Source organism: Carcharodon carcharias, chromosome 4 (assembly GCF_017639515.1).
Source record: "Carcharodon carcharias isolate sCarCar2 chromosome 4, sCarCar2.pri, whole genome shotgun sequence".
Lineage (NCBI taxonomy): Eukaryota > Metazoa > Chordata > Chondrichthyes > Lamniformes > Lamnidae > Carcharodon > Carcharodon carcharias.
This window is the reverse complement of record NC_054470.1, coordinates 150,911,337-150,938,031: the sequence shown is the minus strand read 5'-3', so window position 1 is coordinate 150,938,031 and position 26,695 is coordinate 150,911,337. Positions and strand designations below refer to the sequence as shown.

Sequence of the window (26,695 nt, the reverse complement as noted above, 5' to 3'; positions counted from 1 at the left end):
ACATTTGTATGGTTGAAGGTAGAAGATGAGCTGTGATCTTATTGAATGGCGGAACAGGCTTGAAGAGCAAAATGGCCTACTCCTTGTATATTTTTTTTGTTCTTATGTTTTCAACTAAACAGTGCATTGAAGAAAGATGGTCAGTTTTTAGTCTACTTGTAGTTAGAAAAGAAACAATGGGTAGATTCTTACGACCTTAATCCCTGCCACAACAGTGGGACCATTTTGAGGTTTGGGACCCAACTCTCTGCACAGCGTGTGTGGCAGTTGCTCTTTAGCAGAACAAATAAATTGACATCCTGCTTCCGGGCACCTTGACCAATTCGGGAAGGAGGGTGGGATGTTGTGTCAATTCTGTCAAAGGAAGGATTTCTAATTCAAGGAATGATGGCATTGGTCAGAAAAGCTCATCTAGCACTTACATTTTTCAGCCTGTGACAATCACAGGAATGGAGAGGAGAACTGGGAATGCTACACCTCAGGTCTCTCACTCTTAGCTGGAGGTCCTGCTGATAGATCTGAGGGACTGCATTGAGGTGAATTCTACAAAGGATGGGAGAAAGCGGACAACTTCTCCAACCAAGCAGGTATGGCTGGGAGGGGCTGAGGAAATCCGCAGCAGGAATGTGCTTCCTATTGACCCAGAGACATTGCACCAAGAGGAATTAAGACCACAGGACGCCTGACAGATGGGTGACAAAACACTTGCAGGTGCCAAGTCCCACACTCTGACTTGCCCAACATTTTCTTGCACAGCACTCCTTGGGTCAAAATACCTTCCAGCTCCACTCACTCTTCTCCCTCAGGCACATCCTATCCCCATCTGAACAGCCTACCCTCAGCTTCTTACCTTCTCACACCTATGCCTCACAGTCACCCTCCATAAATGGTGTCCTGTAGGCCAATATTACTTTGCACAGCTTACAAACTCCTAGAACATATCATTCTATGGAGAATTACCCCTCTTGTCGAGGCCACGATCCCTGAAGAATAAACGGGCTTCCGGCCTAAACGAGTTGCTTCAGCCAAACTCTTGCCCTCACAATGCACATTGAGCTGGTTTCCAGAGGGAACTCAAGACTGGTGCAGCCATCGTAGACCTGTCATTGGCTTATGACGCAGCCTAGTTTAAAGGCCTGATGCTGAAACCCACAAGGATCATCCCCTGCCCCAAAACACTAAGCATGCTTTGGGCGATGCTGAGCAATAGATGGCTAAGTGTCCATCTTGGTGACAAAGTCAGCTCACCTCGATCCCTCAACAACGGACTGCCACAGGGATCAGTACTGGCACTGATGCCTTTCAACGTCTACATGAGTGACATGCCGTCAACAAAGCCGTGCAAGTTTGCATATGTGGACCATCTTGTCCTAACAACGCAAGCAGCCATCTTCAACGACATTGAGTCCACTTTGAAGGACTCATGGCTGAGTACTTCCAGAAATGGAGGCTCAAACCAAACTCCCAGAAAACAACAGTCACCACATCTCATCTTGAAGACAAAAATGCTAAATGCACCCTGAGTGTTGACCTTCTGTAGGAACCTTGTACAAAATGACCCCAGTCCAACTTACCTTGGAGTGAAGGTGAACTGCATGCTAACCTTCCACCTGAATAAGTTAGTCACCAGGAGGAATTGAAGAGTCAACTTGATCTAGAAAGTGGCAAACATCAGTTGGCAAACCTAAGCACTGATAGTCCTTGTGTACTCGTAGCTGAGTACTCTGCACTGGTATGGACCAGAAGTAGCCACACTCGATTGGTTGATGTACAACTGAACACTGCAATGAGATGCATCACTGGACCCCTCAAGCTGACCCCTACACCCTGGTTACCCATGCTGGCACACCACCCTCCCATTGATCTGCCGCAATGCGGCAACCCTCCGTGAAGCTCAGCGAATCGAGTAAAACAAATGCCTCCCCATTAATTCGGATCTCACCAACATCCCACACTGCTGCTTGAAGTAATGTAAGCTCTTTTGGACCCATGTAGTCAACCTTGGGCAATGCAATTTCAATCCTGAAGAAGCTTGGAAAAATGAATGGTCTTCACAAAAAGTCAGGAACAAACACCCTGCGAAAGACCTAACGGTTTTGACGTCCCACAAAGCTCAGGATACCTGATGCACAAATGGAAAATGAAAAACTCTCCTGTGTGCGACTGTGATTGCCCAGAACAGACCATAGAACACATAACAACTTAGTGTCCAACGCATAAATCCAAAGCATGTGTTACAGTGATACACACCATCACTTCTGATGTAATACCCTGGCTTGACCACCTTGATGTGAAATTATGGTTGTTGCTTTATACCCAGCCTTACGAAAGAAGAATTGTGTCCTTCCTTCTTCTGCACATAAGCCATTATAGGGCACATCTCTCTGCTTCCTCTCCTTGGAGATGAAGAGAACATACAACTTAGTGAAAGGCAGAGACTTGGGGGCTCTTCAGTGGAAGGAACCATTGCGACCATTGGTTATGAGTGCCCACTTGTTCCACTGGGAAGGAGGTACATTTCCAGGAGGCTGCGACCTGGCGTGAGAGCCTGAACCTCCTGAGGCACTGCCGTTCAGACATGTTGAGAGAGATGATCCTTTGCCTGTAGACCTTGTGTTGGGAGTTTCCCTTCCTTCCAGCTGGATCTTGGTGTTCATCTCCTCTGGCCAATGAAGGGGCATGAGGAGAAGGCAGCTGTTGCTGTTACTCCTGGTATTGCTTTTGCTACTGCTGGAGAAGTTGCCGGTGGTATTGGCTCAGCTCTACTCATCAGAGGTGGAAGATGGAACTGGATAAGCATCACTCTGTTGTGGTGAAGGTTGGCAGAAGGAGATACAGCTGAAGGTAAGTGAAGCATTAGACAGGTGAATTGCCTTTTAAACAGTTGGCAATCACTGCCAAGCAGTGATAGGACTTTGGCGGAAAAACAGCTGTAAACAGCAGTCTCTGAATGGCCATGGCTGGAGCTCTTCAGTGTCACTGAATAAAGCCTTCTCATCTTGTTAGTTGCCCTAAGGAAGCTCTACCTGCTGTGTAAACACCACAGTGACCCAGGCTGGGAAATTCAGGAATCAAGGCTAAAGGACTTTATAATTATTAACAACCTCAACAAGCTCTTAACTACTTATCCAACAGATCTTAAGGAGGTTTCCAATTTGTCTTTCCTGGGGAAAGTTGGAAGAATAAGGGATCATGTCAGGATCCTGACCCAAGGTCACTTTCTGGGAATTAGTCACCTTTCTTGCCTCTGAACCTGCCTTCACTGGCTTGGAAATCTCTGCCCAATGTTTCTTTAATAACTGAAGGACCAATTGTTTTAGAAAAGAATATACCAAGTTCTTAGACACCTTAAACCAGCTTATATTTCAACTCTTTCTTGGACTCGAACTCAAGTTCTGTCGAAGGGTCATGAGGACTCGAAACGTCAACTCTTCTCCGCCGATGCCGCCAGACCTGCTGAGTTTTTCCAGGTAATTCTGTTTTTGTTCTTATAAACATTGTTGTCTTGCACTTTGGTTATTTCTTAATTCTTCACATGTCAGAAAGGTAGTGAATTTCTTGAGCGTGTTCAGAATAGTTTTCTGCAACAATATTTCCTGGAAATAACAAGGAGACATGCCACATTAGATTTTAGTAAATAATGAACCAGATTTAGTTAACGAACTAAATTGTTTAGTTTGTGTGTGGATACTTATCAAAGAGCAATAATATGATCGAGTTCAATGTATTGTTTGAAAGGGGGAAATGAGAAACAGCTACAAAATTCTTTAAGATTTAGGGAATGCTGTCTTTAATGGGATGAGACATTAAACTGGACAAACCTGTTACTGGGTAAAGTGACAGACATCACTTTGAAATGTTCAGAAAAGAATTTAGCAGAATAGAGCCACATCATACTGGGCGAGTTCATCCTGCCAAAATAAATAGCCATGGATAACTAAAGAGGTAAAAGATGACATAAAACTAAAATAATAGCACAGCACCTGACAAATGAGAAAGATACAAAGAGCAACAAAGGATAACAAAGCAGAACTGCAAAAAGGGAGTGTGAAAGAAACTTTCAAGCGATCTTTGCAAGTTCCCTGTAAATCATACACGCATGGCCGTGTGGCAACCTGAAAGTACTGCATAGGCCACTCACAAGTTGTCTCCTTTAAGATACTGCGCATGGGTGGCTGTGCAACATAATTTTTATAAAAGTATTTTTATGAGAAAATTTCTGATTGGAAGGTTAACTAGGTAAAGTAGTATACAATTGTTGAAAACTATTTAAAATGCTTGAATTATGAAGTATCAGTACAAATCAGTATCTTCAAGAATGATATGGACAGAATTTAAAGGCAAAAAGAAGTGCGTAGCTCTTCATATCTGATGTTATAAATTCTGTTCACAGCAGGTTACTTCCTTTATGGACTAAATAGAAAATTCATGGCTATTTTTTACCTATGTAAGTAGCTTAGAGCTATACCATCCAGTAGGAGAGTAAATAAATTAATGCCTTCAAGTTCATTACAATAGTTTTGGATATTTTATACTCTCATGTTCTTTTCCCTAAGTTTCCCAGCTCCATAAGCAGATTTTGTTTTGTACGTTGGGCAGCTGTTTTCAGTAATCTACCTTTGCAGAGTTTTTATGACCCCAAACTTTAACATTTGCCCTTCTTACTGTAATCTGTTTACTAAATTGAATATGTTTAATACCACCTAGGCACTGTTTTTGAAAATGCTGAAATATTAAATACAGACTTAAACAAGGAAATGACACTGAATTTGTACAAGGTGTTAGTTAGGCTACAGTTGGAATGCAATCTAGTCCTCCCATAATGGCAAGTATATTAGAATCATGGGAAGGAGGCAGAAAAAATTCCCTGGGAATGTGAGGATGTAATTTTGAAAGAATCAAAAATATGGAGTACTTTCTCTAGAATAGGGAAGCTGTGGGGACATCTAATATAACTTGCCAAGTTCTGAAAGCTTTATCAATTGATAGGAAGGACATAGACTGAGGATTAACGCTAAAAGAGAGGAGGAAATTAGAAGATTTTTCCCCCCAGTTAGAACATGGAATGTTTATAATGATTGTAATAGACTTTAGCATCACTGAAAAGGTAAGTGAACAAGTACTCAACAGGAAAAAAGAGTGGATAAAAGGAGGGAAATTGGAGTACAGTTGATCACTCCAATTTTGAAGCATTACCACTGCCACACCTGCTGAATGGCCTTCTGCTCTGATATAACTTCTGTTGCAATGAACTTAAGGTTTTGTTTTGATGCATCTTTTTAGTGGATCACACAATTCAACTTTTCTTTCTAGACCCGCATGAAGTCTGGAAAGGCTGAGACAATAAATTTTAACGATATTGTCACATGTTGCATTTTTAGCAGTGCAAATTCAGTTTTCTCAATACCCAAAGAGCTAACATAATGATTTATTTTCAAAATACTGTGAAATGAGACTTCTATTCCTGCAGTTCAAATTTCAGGCTGTAATAGCACCGCAGTTTCAAATGTGTTATCCTGGTGTGGAAATCTGATGTCTATTTCTGTCTTGCTGTAAGAACTGTTTCAATCAATCAATCAATCGATCAATCAGTCAATCAGTTTAACTTTATTGTCCATATAGAAATTCATACTGAAATTAATTTTGGATAGCATTGTTTATTGGTTGCAAAGAAATTATATATAAATGAATAATAACAATAAAAGAAAGAAAATTACCCCACCACAGGGATCTAACTTTAATTAAATATGCATTAAAAAAACTATTCCAATGCATTAAAATGATCAGCCAGTGAGTCTCACCCTGAGTGCTTACCCTTGTCCATACATCAAACTCCTGTTAGTTCTTATAGAGTGGGGCATAAACAAGTTCAGGAACATATTTTTTCTGCATCTGAGGGATTGCAGTCTTTTCCCTGAATGCAACCAGCAGTAATACTGAGACAAGAGGTGAATCTCATTGTTCATGACTCTCTACTTTTGTCAAAATTCTTTGAGAGCAGATTTCATCAAGAGAGATCTGCTCATCAAATACCCCTCCTGCCTTGTGCAATAATCCCTGTGCCCCTAAAGAGTCTGCTTTCCTAAGATAACAGAGACATCCACAAAGAATAGCATTCTCAACTGCACCTGTATAGGATTTGCTTGAAAGTATTTCAACTGTGGGGTAGTATATTCACATATGTCCCTTGGCCACCACATCTGTACACTGTTGCCTCCTATTCAATTTATCGTCTACTTTTACACCTAGATACTTGTAGTTAATAACTATTTCAATCTCCGCATCATGAATCTTCACAGGAACTGTATCATTACAGGCTTCTTGCCTATAACTAGCTTTTTTGTTTTAATTTGGTTTAAGAGAATTGTTATTGCACCATTTTATAAACTTCTGCACTGAGTTTCTATAGTACATTTCATTATACCTGATGAGAGCCATGAGTACTGTATCATCAGCATAGTTCAGGATTGTTATGTCATCATACTCTGGTTGACGATCAGTTGTACAGAGGATGAAAAGTAAAGATGACAGTACATAACCCTGAGGAGACCCAATATTCATTAACATGGGGCTCTGAGTAAATCCCAGAAACTAACACACATTAAGTCCTATTGTGAAGGAAACCACTGATCCAAAGTAGGAAAGTAGGATTGACATCATGGCTTTTCAATTTTTTAATAAGCTTGAATGGGTGCATGGTAATAAGAGCTGAAGCAAAATCAACAAAGGTAGCGTGAGAATAGTTGTCTAATATATCCATATGCTGTTGAATAAGATGGACCAATGTCAGAACAGCATCGTCCATTGACTTATGAGGTTGATAGGCAAACTGTAACTGATCTATATATGGAAAAAAAGCGTTTAAAAGCTGCTTTGACACAATACGCTTGAAGCATTTCACGACTATCGACGTAAGAGCAACTGGTCGGTAATCATTCAGCTCAGCAGGCTGCAAGTTCTTAGCAACCGGGGCGATGATGGCTGATTTCCAAAAGCAAGGAACAGTATGCGTGTCAAATGATTTCTGAAAGACCAGAGAGAAAAGAACTGTCAACCAATGAGTACATTAAGAATTTTTCCATTGATCTGATCTGGGCTGCAAGCTTTCCGTGGATTCACTTGCTTGAATTACTTCTCTAACTCACATTTGTTGATAGCAACACCAGATCCTAGTTCAAAACGTGAAGCTTGCTGCAGAATCACATGTTCCTTAAATTCATCATTTTCAGATTGGCTAAAAAATCCATTCAATTCATTTGCAACACCATGAGGATTATCTGTAGACAAAAAAAGGGTCATTCCTCTTTTTTTGGTTAATCCTGACATTTTATGCATACACTTCCATGCATCTCTGGGATTATTTATCCCAAAACAGTTATGCAGCTTATCTCCATACTCATCTTTTGCATTCTGAATTTCCTTCCTCACCTTGATTTTTGGCTTGTCTTGATCCCCTGCACTAAATACGATTTGTCTTTCCTCCATTATTGCTTTCAAGTCCTTTGTAATCCAGGGTTTCTCATTTAGATATATCTTAAATGTGTTAATTTGGACATGAAGCTGTTCACAGTTATATCATTTATGATAGCTGTGCTCTTATTTATGTCTTCATCCTCCAGAAAAATATCCCAATTCATATGATCAAAGCAAATTTGCAGATCGTGAATAGCCACATTACCCAAACTTTAACTGCTTTCCTATCAGGTTTTACTATTTTCAGTTTTTTGATGATATTTAGGGAGGAGATGCCCAATATGATGATCTGAATCTTCAATCGCTAGTCAAATCAAAGACTTGTAAAAGTGAAGAATGGAGCAAAAACATTGATTCAGTTTCTTTTCTCCATGAGTTGGTTTGTCAACCCACCTAGTGCAGTTACAGAGCATCCCTCAAAGTTAAGTCACAATGCTTCATACCACATAGATAAAAACAAAAAACTGCGGATGCTGGAAATCCAAAACAAAAACAGAATTACCTGGAAAAACTCAGCAGGTCTGGCAGCATTGGCGGAGAAGAAAAGAGTGAACAGAACTGAGTGAATATTAGGAGAGGGGTGAAATATAAGCTGGTTTAAGGTTGGGAGTGGGCGGGGGGGTGGGGGGGAGTGGGGGGAGAAGTTGAGGGGGGTGGGGTGTGGTTGTAGGGACAAGCAAGCAGTGATAGGAGCAGATAATCAAAAAATGTCACAGACATATCACCACCTTCAACACCTCTTTGTTCTTCTGTCTGTGACATCTTTTGATTATCTGTTCCTATCACTGCTTGCTTGTCCCTACAACCACACCCCACCCCCGGTCCCCTCTTCTCTCCCCCCCACCTTAAACCAGCTTATATTTCACCTCTCTCCTAATATTCACTCAGTTCTGTTGAAGGGTCATGAGGACTTGAAACGTCAACTCTTTTCTTCTCCGCCGATGCTGCCAGACCTGCTGAGTTTTTCTAGGTAATTCTGTTTTTGTTATGCTTCATACCACAATGGATGATCTTTGGGGAATCTGGAGAAGGAGCGGCCATTTCTTGGACAGTTTAATATACAACTCCTGCCATCTCTTTTAAATTTGCATCCAGTGGAATATATACCAAAATAATATGTAACTAAATTCAAGGGGTAGATGGAAGGGTCTAAAAGCCACACACGGTAATTCGGTGTTAGCAAAGCAAATAAGTTTCTTAACCTGAAAATTTTGGCACCAACATTTATTTACATACATATAGCACCTCCTCAGGATTTATTTGTAGCAGTAGTGGATCCATCCTGCCATTGTAGATGAAATCCATCAATATCATTGGCATTGTCTTGAGTGTCTGAAGTTAACCAAGTTTGTGAAACAGAGCACACTTGACTTACTGAATTTTGACAAAAATCTTGTGTAAGTCTGAACCTAATCAATCTTATTCCTCACTGACTTTACATTACTAAGAATAATGACTGTAAGTGGTGGACGTTGCCCTCCTTTCGCTTGCTGTCTAACGAGACATCTCGTTTCCCCCTTCTGCCTGAATTGAGGCTACCTCTGCCTTAGAATTGGGTTATCCCTTGTTGATAAACATTGCCCTCTCTTTTTCACACACTGTCTCATGCCTTCTCAGTATACACTATGCTCAGTCTTCGTGAGCCATGTAACAGAAATGGGAATTCTTTTAAATGCAGATGTAAAAATATTAAACCTTTGACAATCTAATAAAGTTCATGCAGAATCCTGTCATTGATGCTGCAAAGTAAAACTGTACTTCTATGGAAAAAGAGTTCAATCCCTTAAGTGGCCATAAAGTTGTGGAAACAAACAGCCATGTACTCAGAAACTATATCAAAGGCGGAATGAGTTATTACAACCTCTTTAAAATGTCAATTATTTCTCTGCACAGCTGTTGGACCACCCGGTATTGACCTAGGCACCGGAAAAGACAACGGAAAACTCAGCCCTGTCGACCCTGTGAAGTCCTCCTTACTGACATCAGTGGTGGTGCTTCAGTGGTTGGGGGGGAAGAGGGGGTGTGCCAAAATTGGGAGAGCTGTCTGGAACAGACTAGTTAAGCAACAGCCTGAGTCATACTCCTGGAATCATACCTTCCATATAATGTCCCAGACACCACCGTCACCATCCCTGGGTATGTCTTGTTCCATCGGCAGGACAGACTCAGCAGAGGTGGTGGCACAGTGGTATGCATTCGGGAGGGAGTTGTTCTGGGAGGCCTCAACATTGATTCCGGACCCCATGAAGTCTCATGACATCAGATCAAACTTGGGCTAAGAAACTTCCTGTTGATTACCATGTACTGTCCCTCCCCTCAGCTGATGAATCAATACTTCTCCAACTGGAGGAAGCACTGATTGTGGTAAGGGTGCAGAATGTACTCTGGGTGGGGGACTTCAATGTCCATCACCAAGAGTGACTTGGTAGCTCCACTACTGACCTAGCTGGCCGAGTCTTAAAGCACATAGCTGCTAGATTGGATCTGCGGCAGGTGGCGAGAGAACCAACAAGAGGGAAAAACATACTTGATCTTGTACTCACCAACCTGCCTGCTGCTGATGCATCTGTCCATGACAATATGGGTAGGAGTGATCACCATCCTTGTGGAGACGAAGTCCTGTCTTCAAATTGAGGATACCTCCATTGTGTTGTGTGGCATTACTACCATGCTAAATGGGATAGATTTTGAATAGATCTAGCAACTCAAGACTGGGTATCCATGAGGTGCTGTGGACCACCAGCAGAAGCAGAATTGTACTCTAACATAATCTGTAACATCATGGCCTGGCATATGCCCCACTCTACCATTACCACCAAGCCAAGGCATTAACCCTGGTTCATTGGCAAGTGCAGGAGGGCGTGCCAGGAGCAGCTGCAGGCGTATCTAAAAATGAGGTGTCAACCTGGTGAAGCTATAACACAGGACTACTTGTGTGCCAAATAGCATGAGCAGCAAGCGATAAACAGAACTAAGCGATCCCTCAACCAACAGATCAGATCTAAGTTCTGCAGTCCTGTCACATCCAGTCATGAATGGTGGTGGACACTTAAGCAACTCCCTGGAGGACCACAAAAATCATCATCCTCAATGCTGGGGAAGCCCAGCACATCACAGCAAAAGATAAGGCTGAAGTATTTGCATTGATCTTCAGCCAGAAGTGCTGAGTGGGCAATCCATCTCGGGCTCTTCTGGAGGTCCCCAGCATCACACATACCAGTCTTCACCAATTGGACTCATTCCATGTGCTATCAGGAAACAGATGAAGGTACTGGATACTGCAAGGGCTATGAGACCTGACAATATCCTGGCAATGGTACTGAAGACTTGTGCTCCAGAACTTGCTGCGCCCTTAGCCAAGCTGTTCCATGACAGCTACAACACTGGCATCTACCCGGCGATGTGAAAAGTCGCCCAGGTATGTCCTGTAGACAAAAAATAAGACAAATCCAACCCGGTCAATTACCGCCCCTTAAATCTACTCCCGGTCATCAGTAAAGTGATGCAAGGGGTCATCAACAGTGCTATCAAACGGCACCCGCTTAGCAATAACCTGCTCACTGATGTTAAATTGGGTTCTGCCAGGGCCACTCAGCTCCTGACCTCATCACAGCCTTGGATCAGAAATGGACAGAAGAGCTGAACTCCAGACATGAGAGTAACGTCCCTTGACATCAAGGCAGCCTTTGACAGAATGTGGCATCAGGGAGCCCTGGTAAAACTGGAGTCAATGGGAATCAGGGGGAAAACTCTCAAAGGAAGATGGTTGTGGCTGTTGGAGGCCAATCATCTCAGCTCCAGGACATCACTGCAGGAGTTCCTAAGGGTAGTGTCCTAGGCCCAACCATCTTCAGCTGCTTCATCAGTGACCTTCCTTCCATTGTAAGGTCAGAAGTGCGGATGTTCGTTGATGATTGCACAATGTTCAGGGCTGTTTGTAACTCCTCAGATACTGAAGTAGTCCATTTCCAAATACAGCAAGACCTGGACAAGATCCAGATTGGATTGACAAGTGGCAAGGAACATTCATACGAATATATGAATTAGGAGCAGGAGTAGGCCCCTTGAACTTGCTCCGCCATTCAATAAAATTCGCGCCACACAAGGGCCAAGCAATGACCATCTCCAAAAAGAGAGAATCTAACCATCACACCTTGACATTCATTGGCATTACTATCACTGAATCCTCTACTAGCAACATCCTGGGGCAGTTATCGTTGACCAGAAACTGAGCTGGAATAGCCATATAAATACTGTAGCTACAAGAGCAGGTCAAAGGCTAGGAATCCTGTGACGAGTAACTCACCTCCTGACTCTTCAAACCCTGTCCACCATCTACAAGGCACAAGTCAGGAGTGTGATGGAATACTCTTCACTATCCTGGATGTGTGTGCAATCATCAGTGAATGTCCTGCTTCTGACCTTATGATGGAACGAAGATCATTGATGAAGCAGCTGAAGATGTTTGGGGCTAGGACACTACCCTGAGGAACTCCTGCAGTGATGTTCTGGAACTGAGATGATTGACTTCCAACAAGCACAACCTTTGTGCTAGGTATGACTCCAACCAGCGGAAAGTTTCCCCTCTGAGTGGGGAATACTCTCCACTTGCCTGGATGAGTGCAGCTCCAACAGCACTCAAGAAGTTTGACACCATCCAGGACAAAAGAGCCCGCTTGATTGGCACTCCTTCCACAAACATTCACTCCCTCCACCACCGATGCACAATGGCAGCAGTGTCTACCATCTACAAGGTGCACTGCAGGAATTCAGCAAGCCTCCTTCAACACCACTTTCCAAACCCACGACCATTACCATCTAGAAGGACAAGGGCAGTACCATGGGAACACCACCACCTGGAAGTCCTCCGTCAAGTCACTCACCATCCTGATTTGGAAATATATCACTGTTCCTTCACTGTCACTGGGTCACAATCCTGGAACACCCTCCTAGCAGCTCCGTGGGTGTACCTACAGCACATGGACTGTAGTGGTTCAAGATAGCAGCTCACCACCAGCTTAAGGACAATTAGGGATGGGCAATAAATGCTGGCCTAGCCAGCGATGCCCACACCCCATGAATTAATTTTTTTTAAAAAAGTTGTGTTTATTGGAGTCATTGATTTTACTTGGGATTTCTTTTAAGGAAATATGTTGCTGATGTCTTTGCTTGCGAGTACTTTGAGGATTTGTAATGGCCATCTTCCCTTTTTGCCTCACTTTTTTTTATGTTAATTGGTGTAGGTTCATATTTGTCAGTGTAAGCTCAATGTTTTTAGGAATGTTTTTATCCTGTATATTAAGTGTTGTGACTTTTTAACTGATTCCCTTGTCTTTTAGAAACTGAACACTTTCTCCGAATCTACTCTTTGTAATTGTCTCATTTCATTGAAATTACCTGTGCTTTTCAAAGTTAAAAATCTGGCTGCTTGTCTTGGGGATATTTCAGATTCCCAGATGATGCTAAACCTTACAATTTGTTGTCATTGTCCCTGAAGGCCATATAAATTTCATTTTATTCATAATTTCTAGGCCCACTTTTTGTATATGAGAATGGCCTTTATGTCTGCTGCTTCTTCCAGGCACAGTGTAACCTATTATGGACCTTACTCTACCCATCTTTTGAGGAGAAGTTTTAAATTTTAAAAAGGACATAGGATAGCATTGTTGCCAGTTATGTGACAGGCAGCAGTCAATGCAAAGAAATTTGAAATGGTGTATTTGAGCATAAAGATTAGTAAAAGAAAGAAGACAATAAATGACTTGAGAAACAAGAGAGATTTAGATCTGTGGATCTTGGGACCGCAGGTACAAAGGTAAATTGGAATTCTGAAGTGTGTGCATGAGGCATTGAATGCCGAAGCAAGCAAGCAAGTAATGTTGAGTTTGTATGAAACATAGAATATTTTATGCAATTCCAGGCGTACAATTATAGGAAGGGTGTTAGAGCCATGGAATGATAGTCACTCAAATGATACCTGGAGTGATAGGTTTTAATCATGAAGAAATGTTTCTAAAATTGGGTCTTTATTGGAATTGACAAGGCGAAAGGGGCAATATCTTACGTTTTTTACAAAATTATGATAGTTGTTGAGAGAATAACTAGGAAAAGAGTGTTTCCACTGGTTGTCAAACTGACAAGTTCTCATGTAAAGAAAGAAATATGTGTATTTATAGAGTGCCTTTCATGACCACCAGATCACCCAATGTGTTTTACAACCAGTGAAGTACTTTGGAAGTGTAGTTGTAACAGAGGAAATGTAGCTGCCAATTTGCATACAGGTTACTATCAGCAATGACAATGTAATGATGACCAGATAATCCCTTTTATTGAAAGGTTGAGGAATAAACATTGGCTAAAACATTGGGGATATCTCTCCTACTGTTATAAATAATGCCATGGTACCTCCATTGCCCCTTCACTTCCCCTCTCCTCACTGTCCAAGGGCCCAAACACTCCTTTCAAATGAAGCAGCATTTCACTTGCATTTCCCCCAACTTAGTCTACTGCATTCGTTGCTCCCAATGCGGTCTCCTCTACATTGGAGAGACCAAACGTAAACTGGGCGACTGCTTTGCAGAACACTTACGGTCTGTCCGCAAGAATGACCCAAATCTCCCTGTCGCTTGCCATTTTAACACTCTACCCTGCTCTCTTGCCCACATGTCTGTCCTTGGCTTGCTGCATTGTTCCAGTGAAGCCCAATACAAACTGGAGGAACAGCACCTCATCTTCCAACTAGGCACTTTACAGCCTTCCGTACTGAATATTGAATTCAACAACTTTAGATCTTGACTTCCCCCCTCCATCCCCACCCCCTTTCTGTTTCTTCCCCCTTCCTTTTGTTTTTTACAATAATTTATATAGATTTTTCTTTTCCCTCCTATTTCCATTATTTTAAAATCTTTTATGCCCTGCTAGTCTTTCCACCCCACCCCCACTAGAGCTGTAACTCTTTCGAGTACAAACCCGTTTCCATCTGTTTCAGATGAAGTTACATTGTTTCATAGTTTGCTATTGTGAGATTTGAACACTTTTGTGGTTGAGGTTACAAACCCAGTACCATAACCACTTGGCTATTTAGGCCAAGCCTCCCACTAGAGCTGTACCTTGAGTGCCCTACCATCCATTCTTAATTAGCACATTCGTTTAGATAATATCACTACCTTCAACACCTGTGTTCTTTTGTTCTTTTGTCTGTGACATCTTTTGATGATCTGCTCCTATCATTGCTTGCTTGTCCCTACAACCACACCACCCCCCCAGCTTCTCTCCCCCGCCCCCCCACCACCTAAACCAGCTTATATTTTACCCCTCTCCTTATATTCGCTCAGTTCTGTTGAAGTGTCATGAGGATTCGAAACGTCAACTCTTTTCTTCTCCGCCGATGCTGCCAGACCTGCTGAGTTTTTCCAGGTAATTCTGTTTTTGCCATGGTACCTCTGTTCACCTGGGAGGACAGAGCTTCATCTGAAACAGGGTACTTCCAATAGTGGTGCCTCCAATGGTACCTCCAATAGAGCATTAGCCTTGATTTTTATGCTAAAGTTCTGGAATGGGATATACCCAGGCTTAATGCAAGAATAATAAAGAAAGAAATAAGTATTTTTTTCTCGTGTAGGGGATTAGCAGAATGTAAGATGATTTTCTACAAGGATAAATTGAATTAAAGGCATAATTTTGCTTGAGAGGAAATTAGATAAGAATTTGAAAAAGAAAAATATGAAAAGATGCAGGTAAAGGACAGGGAAATGGGATTGGAGTGGATTCCAGCAGCCTATGTGGAAAGATGCACTGAATGGCCACCTTCTGTGGTGTAGTTTTTTTGTGGTTGCTAAAGGTGCTCAAATAAAACTTATTCATTCATTTCCATGCCTCCTTTTCCCTTTTCAGCTTCTAACCCTCGCCTCTTGCTTTGGTATTGTACAGAGGAGTAGAAACTTTTCCAGAGGGTATTGGCCTATGTATTTTTCAGATTGTCTTGACACTGTAGCTTATGAGCTCTACAAACACTGAGTACTTCTAGAGATATACAGATGTACAAATCTATTGCTTAGTGAAATTTCACGTTAAAATTGATAAAATACAGTGATCTTGATTCTCGTGAAACTTGATTTAAGATGCTTAGCTTGTTTTGCTTAGCACGGGCAAAGGAAATTAAATCTTGCAAATTAATGTAGCATTAAAATATTGCTAAAATTACACCACATTTTGGCCTTGGATCATTAAACTAATCTTTGATTTTTGTAATGAAGAACAATCTGAGAAATATGTGGGTGTTCTGGATAAATTGTCTAATTATGACAGCTTATTCGTACCTAGTTGAGCTTGGAGGTCGGGAACTTCATCTCCCAACATCTTTCAGCGCACGTGCAGGCCAGAAGCAGGCTGCACATGCGTAGTTCTGCAACTTGTAACTTTTTGGGGCCCAGGACAGGCCGAGAAAAAGAGAGAGAAAAAAAGGTGCAAAAACCCAGGTCAGGTGATTGGGTGAGGCGCAAGTGTCCAAGGCAGGGGATGGGGAGAGGGGACAGGGAGATGCCCCAAAAAGAAGAATCCCAGGTTGGAGCCAGAGACAGAGGACAGGAATAGATTCCAGTTAAATTCAGTTAAAAAAGTAGGAGTAGAGAAACAGGCTCTAAAAAGGAAAAAGGCTGTGGGGAGCAGACTCTAAGTGAAGAAGGCAGCTAAAGGTCGATGGCTCCGTGCTGCGGGCCATTGAGGCAAAGGTACCCCTTTGGAGAAGTAACATTCTGCACCATGCAGCCAAAGATCTGAAGTTGTCCTTATAACTTGGTGCTTGAGTGAGTACCAGGGAATCCAGGAGAATGGAATCTTGGAAGATGAGATTGAAATCCTCTGAGGTGGGCCGTTGTTGATGCTGTCCAAATCTGGTAATTGAAAGGGCTCAAGACAAGCCCTGACGATCCAAGAAGGTAGCCGAAGCTTGTTGATTCTGTGCTGTGGGCCGTTGGGGCAAAGGCACCACTTTGGAGCAGTAGTGTTCTGCTTGGTGCAGCTGAAGAGCTGAATTTGTGCTTGTGAGTTGGTGCTTGAGTGTAGACTTGGGAGTCCAAGGGAACAGAATCTCGGGAGACGAGATTGAAACGCTGCGAGGTGGGCCATTGTTGAAGCTGTCTGAGTTGGAGCGACTTTGGAGAGAATTCCAAGACAAGATCTTCGAAGCTGAAGACTGGAACCAATCGTGAAAGAGACGGAGTTTCAGTGAGATTGGTTGACTCACATTGTTACTGACATCTGGGTGGGTTGTTGAGAAATCTATAGAATCTGTTTTGGTTGCATTTGGTATTTATTGTGTGGTGTGGTCTGTTAGACCACAGTTTGCTTGTGGATTCACATGTGCATCATATTTACCTTAAATCTTAAAAGTATAAGATAGATACTGTAAATTGTTTTATCATTCTAGCCTTGTATAGTAAAGTTTATTTTTGCTTGTTCAAAACCTGAAATCAGGTGGCTTTATTCACTGAACAAGTGTCTTGAATCTCAAACTTTGTGTACATTAATCAAACTGTTATCAGCCCCTAACTGGATCTTACCAACAACTTGGGGGTCCGGCCAAGGATCATAACAAACACCATAAGAATATATGTAAGGACATACTACATGTATAATAGAAGTTGATTGCTGTATTGTAATTCATTGTTTAGCAAAATTACAGTTGAATTCTCCATGAAATTTAATGCATGACAGCATTTGGATGTCTTGAAAAGTTTTAAAATTGTTAGCTTTACAATACGTGAGCTGTTTCTTTATACATATGAATGTCAGCTCGCTTATAAGATGTGTATACGTTCAAGTCATAACAATTGCACTCTTGAGAGATTGTGCCTAGATCTGACATTCTTTTCTTGCAAAAAATAATCAGCACTCTCATTTTCTTTTGAAAGGGACTGAATTGATAGCAACTTTTAGCTTGCACAGTATACAATTTGTCCAAGAATTCTATGTAAGCTGTTGAAACTGGGTGGTCAACGATTATTTGGCAAGAGTTATCAGCATAACTTTTGTTTAAAGACAATAATTTTCATGGTGACCATAACCTTGCTGTGATACAATATTGCAGTATTTATTCAAGTTTTGTTAATTGGTGTAGTTGTTGTGTCTCACAATTTTACTGTAACATGACATTATCATTGCTGAATCTCCCACTATCAACATCCTGGGGGGGTTACCATTGACTAGAAACTGAACTGGACTAGCCATGTACAAAAGCAGCTCAGAGGCTAAGAATCCTGTGGCGAGTAACTCACCTCCTGACTCCCCAAAGCCTGTCCACCATTAGTTGTTCTAATCTGGTGATGTAGTACTGTCACTACATTGTATATTTCCAGTCATAGAATCATTATGGTACAGAAGGAGTGCATTCGGTAACTTGAGTCCATGTCGACACTCTAGAGCAATCCAGTCAGCCCCATTCCATCTTTATTTGCCCATTCCCAAAATGTCTATTTCCTTCAAATGCCTATCCAATTTCATTTTCAAATCATTGATCATCTCCAGTTCGAACGCTCCCCCCCCCCCCCACTTTGTAGGCAGCGAGTTCCAGCTTATGACTGTTCGCTCGCTACATAAACATCTTACTCTAATCATGTAACACTGTGCTGTAAATTACACATTTTTAGTCCAGTGAACATGGTTCTGTTGATCAGCATGAATCAGCACCTTCAGGAGAATTGGGAGGATGTATTTTAGGTACAGCAGAGTGAGAATAGAGAGAGAGTGTGTGGGTCAGAGACTTACAGCTTTTCGGGAATGAAAGAGGGAAAAAAAATCTACAAGGCACAAATCAGGAGTGTGATGGAATACTCCCCATTTGTTTGGATGAGTGCATCTCCAACAACACTCAAGAAGCTTGACACTATCCAGGACAAAGCAGCCCACTTGATTGGCACCCCTTCAACAAACATTCATTCCCTCCACAGTGGCAGCAGTGTGTACCATCTACAAGATGCAGTGCAGGAACTCACCAAGCATCCTCATACTGCACCTTCCAAACCCATGACCACTACCATCTAGAAGGACAAAAGCAGCAGACACATGGGAACACCACCACCTGGAAGTTCCCCTCCAAGCCACTCACTAACCTGACATAGAAATATATCACCATTCCTTCACTATTGCTGGATCAAAATCCTGAAACTCCCTCCCTAACAGCACTGTGAATGTACCTCCACCACATGGACTGCAGCTGTTCAAAAAGGCAGCTTACCACCACCTTCTCAAGGGTAACTAGGGATGGGCAATAAATGCTGGCCCAGCCACCAAATGCCCACATCCCATCAATGAAAAAAATAGGCTTTGACTCATTTCAAAAATAAGACTATGCTGTTTACAAATATAATTTTAAGAATTGGTTAAATACAATCCTTTCATCTTTTATGTTTGACTTTGTGTCAGTTTAGATTAGGAATTGGCTTAAGGATAGAAAAAAGCGAATTGTGATAAATGGTTGCTTTACAAACTGGAGAATGGTGGGCAGTAGTGTTCCCCAAGGTTCAGTGCTAGGACCACTACTCCTGGGATGAGGAACTTAGGTTACGTAGATAGATTAGAGAAGTTGGGACTGTCGTCCCTGGAGAAGATAAGGCAGAGAGGAGATTTAATGGAGGTATTCAAAATCATGAGGGTCCTAGACAGAATAGATAGGGAAAAACTGTTCCTATTCATAAAAGGACCGAGACTGAGAGGGCACAGATTTAAAGTAATTGGCAAAAGAAACAAAGGCAACATGAGGAAAAACTTTTTAACGCAGTGTGTGTTAAGGTGGGAATACATTGCCTGAGAGTGTGGTGGAGGCAGGTTCAATTGAAGCATTCAAAACGGAATTGGACTGTTATTTGAAAAGGAAGAATGTACAGGGTTACAGAGAGAAGGCAGGGGAATTGCTCATTCTGGGAGCTTGAACAGATACAATGGGCCAAATGGCCTCCTGTGTTGTAACAGTTCTGTGATTTTGTGATTTTTGCGATAACTGTATTGGATATTAGCAATACAAAGTAAAATTTCAAAATTTGCCAATGGTACCAAACTCTGATGTAAGGCAGACAGTGAGGATGATACCAATTGATTGTAGCAGGACATAGGCCAGCAGAATCAACAGATGTGGCAGATGGAATTTAATACGGAGAAAGATGAAATGATGCAATTTGGCAGAGGGGATAGGGTGAAGCAATATAATCTTAATGTCATAGTTCTAAAAAGTGTGTATAGATCTTTGAAGGTGGCAGTTCATATTGAGAGTGTTACAATCAGGTGAGGAGTTGTTGAATGACTCCCCTCTCTTCCCACTCCTTGGCCTGAATATTACCTTTGGTGAGCGCATGCGATTGACGGGCCCGAGAGCCAATTAACAGCCAGCCAGTGTGAAACGTGCGCTGTAAAGCTCAGCGCTGCTGGGGTTGGGGTGGGGGGCTGGAAGAGGGTGGGCGATGACTTTTCCTTGGGTGAGCGCTGCGAGAAAGCTCCCTGAAGGCAGACAGCTGCCTCAGGGAGCTGCAGACCTGAAAATGCTCAAATAAAGGTTTAAAAAGCTGCAAAAAAAATGTCCATGCATCTCAATCAAGCACATGAAAATATAGCTGATAAAATGCTGTCCACAGATATTTATTTTAATTTTATTTCTTGACGGAAATTCACCCTGTCCTTGGATAAAGTTTGATGAAGAATGTAAAGGCCGCCTGGCTAATTCGCCCGCCTGCCAACCGTAAGGTTGAACAGGCCACAGAAAATCGGGGACAAATTCGCTATTAATGGGCTTAATTGCCATCTTAATTGTTGGTGGGTGCACTTCCGACTTCTGCACGTGCCCGCCGAGTGAAATATCGTGCGAGCGCGTGATTACATCGGGACACTCACCTGACGTCTTCTCGCGTGATTTTACGCCCGATCAGGTTGGGCGTGCACCTGCCTGCAGGATGTAAATTCAGCCCCTTGTGTTTTTTTTAAAAGGATATGTTTGGCAATTCAGTGAATGTTTAACTGTTTACATGCTGTGACTATAAAAAACACAATGATAAGCTTCCTTAAGTTTTTAAAAAGAAAGAGAACAGTATTTAATGTACTTAACCTGGTCTACACACACACACACAGGTTCACTTGGCTTGTCACATGTCCCTCTCTCCAACTGCCCATTGACACAAATATTCTCATGGCTAGTGGATTCCAGTTGCCTGGATCACATGATTAGATTATGCCTGGACAACTTCCTTTCATAGCCAGAGTGTCATTGCCCATGTGATTATGTCTAATGGTTTCTACCCAGTTGAGTACCTAGGTGATTGTCTGGATGCTTTGTTAATGGGATAGAAGATGGCCCCCATTCATATTCCTTCAAGGCATTGGCTTTGGGTGAGGCTTTGCTGATAGGTTGTTTCCATTTCAGTGGCTTTGGAATGTAGAAGGTACAGTGATGCAAATGTTTGGCTAACTTTGACTGTGATTTCAAGTCATTGGAATATGGCTTTAGCCTTTTTAAAAATTCACTTTGTGTTTCCAGCCAGTAAATTCATAAAGTCAGTTTTTGCAAACCATAGTCTCACTGGAAGGTTGTTCAAAAAAAAGGGATAAACACACATTCATCCTCAAAACTCACTTATCAAGCTTACACTGCTACAGCTCTGCTCTGTTTAAGATTGAATTTCCAATCACCCTCTTTGGGTGAGGCACAATTATAATTCAGGGTGGAATTGACACAGATTTGCATTAAGTGTGGTAGCAGGCGAGAAAAGCAACGTTTTACCTGCTGCTCGAAATGGAAGCTTTTCACACCGTATCATCCCAGTCTGGCCTCATTAATCATGCATTCCCGAGAAACATGCCGGGTTTCAGGTGGACGGCCTCTTATTTGCCCACCTTGCCTTGCCGCTTCATCACACCGGGCATCATATTCAAAGTGCACATCTCTCAATGCTTCCAGCCCAGGTCTGCTGCACAGAAGACATGGCCCCAAAAGGCAAGAAGACTGCAGCCCCCCCGATTCAGTGATGTGTCCCTGGAACATTTTTTTGCCCGCAGTGATGTCCTCTACCCCAGCTCTGGACACGTGAGGGGTAGCAACATTGCCAATCCGGCCTGGGAGGCATTGGCAGTGGTGGTCAGTGCCAACGCCCTGCAAAAGAGGTCTGCCACCCAATGCTAAAAGAGGATGGATGATCTCCTTCGTTCTGCCAGAGTAAGTTATTCTTACTCTTCTCCTTACTCTAAACTTACACACTCACAAACCCATCACAGATCGACAAGGATCTCACTCGCTGCCAGTTCAAGGGACATCACCAGTCACTCTCTCACAAATACCGTCATTGTCCTCATCCTATCTATGGGACCACTCACCACCCACATATGCCAGGCATACTTATCATCTGGCCTGGCAGGCGTCCTGCTTACACTCTCTCCATTTCTATTCACAAAGGACAAGCTGGCACACGACAAGAGGGAGAGGTTGCAGACTGGTGGAGAAATGCCCGACATTAAGCTCCTCACAGACTTTGAAAATAGAGTCATGCAGCTGGACGGTGAAGATTTGGACCATTCCTGTGCTGACGGTGAGGTTAGCAGTGCTCAACCAAATGAGAATCCAGCAGTGCAATATCTATCAGATAACCATACTGTGACAGGCCACTGCCCTGCACTAATTATCCCTCCTTGATTTCGCAGGCACATCTGGGAAACAGCTGAAGGAGTCCACAACCCAGATCCATGACTCAAGTCCCGAAGACACCTCAGAAGAGGAATCTGCTGAAACCCTAATTGAAGATCCATCACAGTGCTCACCCACAGCCTCCACCAGTGCAGACTCACACAGTTCGGTGGGACCAAGCTTTAGAGTAGCCTTGGGATCACAGCCGGGTGAGCACATCGCACTGGCTGATCCACAGCAGGCGGAAGCAGGGACTTCCCAGGTTTCCAGCACTCGGAGGACTGCTGGAGGCCAGAAGTCTGCTGAGTCCGAGTCAGATGATGAGTCTCTGGATTCGGTCATGCCTCAGTTGCTGGAGCTGCAAAGGCAAGCTCGGGGGTATCAGGAGGAGATGTCCACTGCACTCCTCAGATTGCAAGGCACGATGGAGGAGCCTGACCCCCTTCAGTCTGAGATGATAGTGTCAGCATGCCAAAGTACTAGTAGGATGGCAGGTGTCAAGGAGGCCTTGGTCCAGGCCATCAGTCCTGCACAACTGCATGGGCTCAACTCCATCGCTGATGCCATAGTTAGCCTCCAAAAGTGTCAACGTGAGAGGGGTATGGGGCAGCTCAATCTTACTCTAGCTTCCCCTTTTCCTTAGGGAGTCAGCCAGGGGCTCTTGGGTACCCATAGAGAGGAGGATCAGCAGGTGCACACCCCGGGGTCATCCATCCAGGTGACCCTGGGAGTGTCTGGCCCATCCATATCCCCCCTTCTTGTGACCCCAGCAGCTCCAGCTCCACAGGCTGTGGAGGGTGCTACTGCTACACAGCAGGACCCTGAAAGCAGACCGGGACCCTCTAGGTCTTGGCCCTCCAGAGGACGCCCTCAAGGTTATTACAGACAGCCCATAGCAGTCAGCAGGCTACCTCAACCTCTACCTCCACTGTGGATGTTTGGGGAGCACCAAGATATAGATGCAGGGTTAGGAAGGTTAAGATGTAACTCTTTCGAGTACAAACACGTTTCCATCTGTTTCAGATGAAATTACATTGTTTCATAATTTGCCATGGTGAGATTTGAACTCTTGATCTTGGGGTTACAAGCCCAGTACCATAACCACTTGGCTATTTAGGCCAAGCCTGGTTAAGATGTAGTTGCACGGCCAGATCACGTGTGTTAATCACTTGGACATAATGTTCACTTTGTTAATAAACTCCCAAGAGTGTCTCCTTGCCTATGGCTCTTTGTTTTGATGAGCAGTGTTTGCGTCACTCAAATGTGAAGCCTTGGTCCCTGCACAAGATAAAGGCAGGTGTCTCAGTTGAGGGCCTCTTCCATGTGCTTTGTGCAACCTCTTCGGCACACTGATGGTATGCCTTCAGAGTCACTGGTCACATCAATTATGCCTGCACCTCAATGGGGCTTATCATTGCTGCCAGAATGACCTGGGCCAGCGGCACAAAGTTCCGTTATTCTGTGTACTTCCAGCACCTTTGAAGTACAGCTGCCTGCTCCCCAGCCCTCCCAATCCCATCAGCATCTGTGTCCGTTGACAGTTTGGTCCTGAAGGGTTCAGCTCATGATGGATGCCATAGGATCAGGAGAAGTTAAAGTTTCCCCACTGCATCTCCATGATATGACCCTGTTCATAGAGCGCAAGTGAGGTTACATCAGCCTGACAGAAGTCAAACATTTACATAAGCCATGCGGGGAACATAAAAACTGACTGTAAAAGTTCTGTAAGTATGTGAAAAGAAAAAGATTGGTGAAGACAAATGTAGGTCCCTTACAGTCAGAAACAGGGGAATTTATAATGGGGAACAAAGAAATGGCTGACCAGCGAAATACATACTTTGGTTCTGTCTTCACAAAGGACACAAATAACATAGCAGAAATGTTGGGGAACACAGGGTTTAGTGATAGGGAGGAACTGAAAGAAATCAGTATTAGTAGGGAAATGGTGTTGGAGAAATTGATGGGATTGAAGGCCGATAAATCCCCAGGGCCGGATAATCTACATCCCAGAGTAATTAAGGAAGTGGCCCTAGAAATAGTGGATGGTCATCCTCCAAGATTCTATAGACTCTGGAGCAGTTCCTACAGATTAGAGGGTAGCTAATGTAACCCCACTATTTAAAAGGGAGGTAGAGAGAAAACAGGGAATTATAGACCAGTCAGCCTGACGGTGGTAGTGGGGAAAATTCGAGAGTCCATTATAAAAATTTAATAGCTGAACACTTGGAAAACAGTGGCAGAATCGGACAGAGTCAGCATGGATTTACGAAAGGGAAATCATGCTTGACAAATCTACTGGAATATATCGAGAATGTAACTAGTAGATTTGATGAGGGGGAGCCAATGGATGTGATTTATTTGGACTTTCAGAAGGCTTTCGACAAAGTCCCGCATAAGAGATTGGTGTGTAAAATTAAAGCGCATAGGATGGAGGTAGCGTATTGAGATGGATAGAAAACTGGTTGGCAGACAGGAAACAAAGAGTAGGAATAAACGGGTTTTTTTCCAAATGGCTGGCAGTGACTGGTGGGATATTGCAAGGATCGATGCTGGGACCCCAGTTACTCACAATATATGTTAATGATTTAGATGAGGGAACGAAATGTAATATCTCCAAATTTGCAGATGACACAAAGCTGGGTGGGAGGGTGGGCTGTGAGGAGGATGCAGAGATCCTTCAGTGTGATTTGGACAAGCTGAGTGAGTGGGCAAATGCATGGAAGATGCAGTATAATGTGGCTAAATGTGAGGTTATCCACTTTGGTAGCAAAAACAGGAAGGCAGATTATTATCTGAATGGCTATAAATTGAGAGGGGAATGTGCAACGAGACCTGGGTGTCCTCATACACCAGTCGCTGAAGGTAAGCATGCAGATGCAGCAGGTGGTAAAGAAGGCAAATGGTATGTTGGCCTTCATAGCCAGAGGATTCGAATACAGGAGCAGATATGTCTTGCTGCAATTATACAGGGCCTTGGTGAGACCACACCTGGAATATTGTGTGCAGTTTTGGTCTCCTTATCTGAGGAAGGATGCTCTTGCTATCGAGGGAATGCAGCGAAGATTTACCAGGCTAATTCCTGGGATGGCGGGACTGACATATGAGGAGAAATTGAGTCAGTTAGGATTATATTTGCTGGAGTTTAGAAGAATAAGGGGGGATCTCATAGAAACCTATAATATTATAACAGGACTAGGCAAGGTAGATGCAGAAAGGATGTTGCCGATGGTGGGGGAGTCCAGAACCAGGGATCACAGTCTGAGAATACAGGGTAGACCATTTAGGACTGAGATGAGGAGAAACTTCTTCACCCAGAGAGTAGTGAGGCTGTGGAATTCGCTACCACAGAAAGTAGTTGAGGCCAAAACAGTGTAAGTTTTCAAGAAGGAGTTAGACATAGCTCTTGGGGTGAAAGGGATCAAAGGATACGTGGGGAAAGCGGGAGCAGGCTGTTGAGTTGGTTGATCAACCATGATCATAATGAATGGCGGAGCAGGTTCGAAGGGCCGAATCGCCTACTCCTGCTCCTATTTTCTATGTTTCTATGTATGTTTCTATGTGAGGAGCCATGGAGTGTCCCCACTGCATATCGTCATTATCCTCCTGGAATGTAGGGACTATGGGCATCCACTGCATCTCCATGACAGGAGCCTTATCACAGAGGGTATGTGAGATGCCGTCAACCAGACTGAAGTCAAATGTTCACAGATACAATGTGAGGATCTATGGTGTCTCCTCACTGTGCATTGCCATCATCCTCCACAAAAATAGCAGCTATGAAGGCCTCTTGAGCATGCCTGCATCGTCTAGCCAGTGCAATGACCTCATCGCCGTTATTCTCGCTTGAGGCAACGAAGATCTGAGTGCCACCTGAGTATAGTTGGTGGTGTCCTGCATCTGCGGGAAACTCGAGATCTGGATAAATCCCAGCGCTCTTGCTTCCTGGCTTTCTTGATCCTGGGCGAAATGCACAAAGTCGTGTGCCTTCGCAAAGATGCGTCTGTGACCTCATGGATGCATTTGTGCATGGAGCCTTGTGATATCCCACAGAGGTCACATGTGGAGCCCTGAAAGGAGCCGCTGGCATAAAAACTAAGCTCCATGGTCACTCACGGCCCCTGACAGCGGATGGTCTCCATGTGCCAGTGGCACTAAACCCTGCAGCAGGTGGCAGATGTGACTGACCAGTTCCCTGGATACTCGCAATCTTCAGCGACACTGGTTTTTGGTCAGCTGCAGGAATGACAAGTGCCATCTATAGACCCTTGGTCTAGCACGGCACCTATGCGTGATAGCTCGCTGTGGCTCTTCAGCAGCATACGCAGGAGCTCCAGCCACGCCTTCTTTTTGCTCCTCCCTCTGCCCAGTTAGGTACCCCCATTGCTCTCTTCTCCTTCGTCTCCACTGTGTGTAAGCCATGAGCCATACAGCCAGGTCACCAGGCTCCATGCTCCTAATGCACTGCTCCTGCAGGATGAAAGAGAGAGAGAGATATGTGGGTTAGGTTGAGTGTACTAAGAACCTCTCTTGGGTAAGTCTGACGGCCTCTTAATGCATCCCAAA

General features: G+C 43.4%; 1 protein-coding gene across 6 annotated transcripts in view; it reads left to right on the top strand.

Moving 5' to 3' along the window:
• The window catches only part of ssbp2 (single-stranded DNA binding protein 2), a 590,624-nt gene that overhangs the window by 72,860 nt on the left and 491,069 nt on the right, over positions 1-26,695 (top strand). The gene's annotated exons all lie outside the window — the stretch shown is intronic.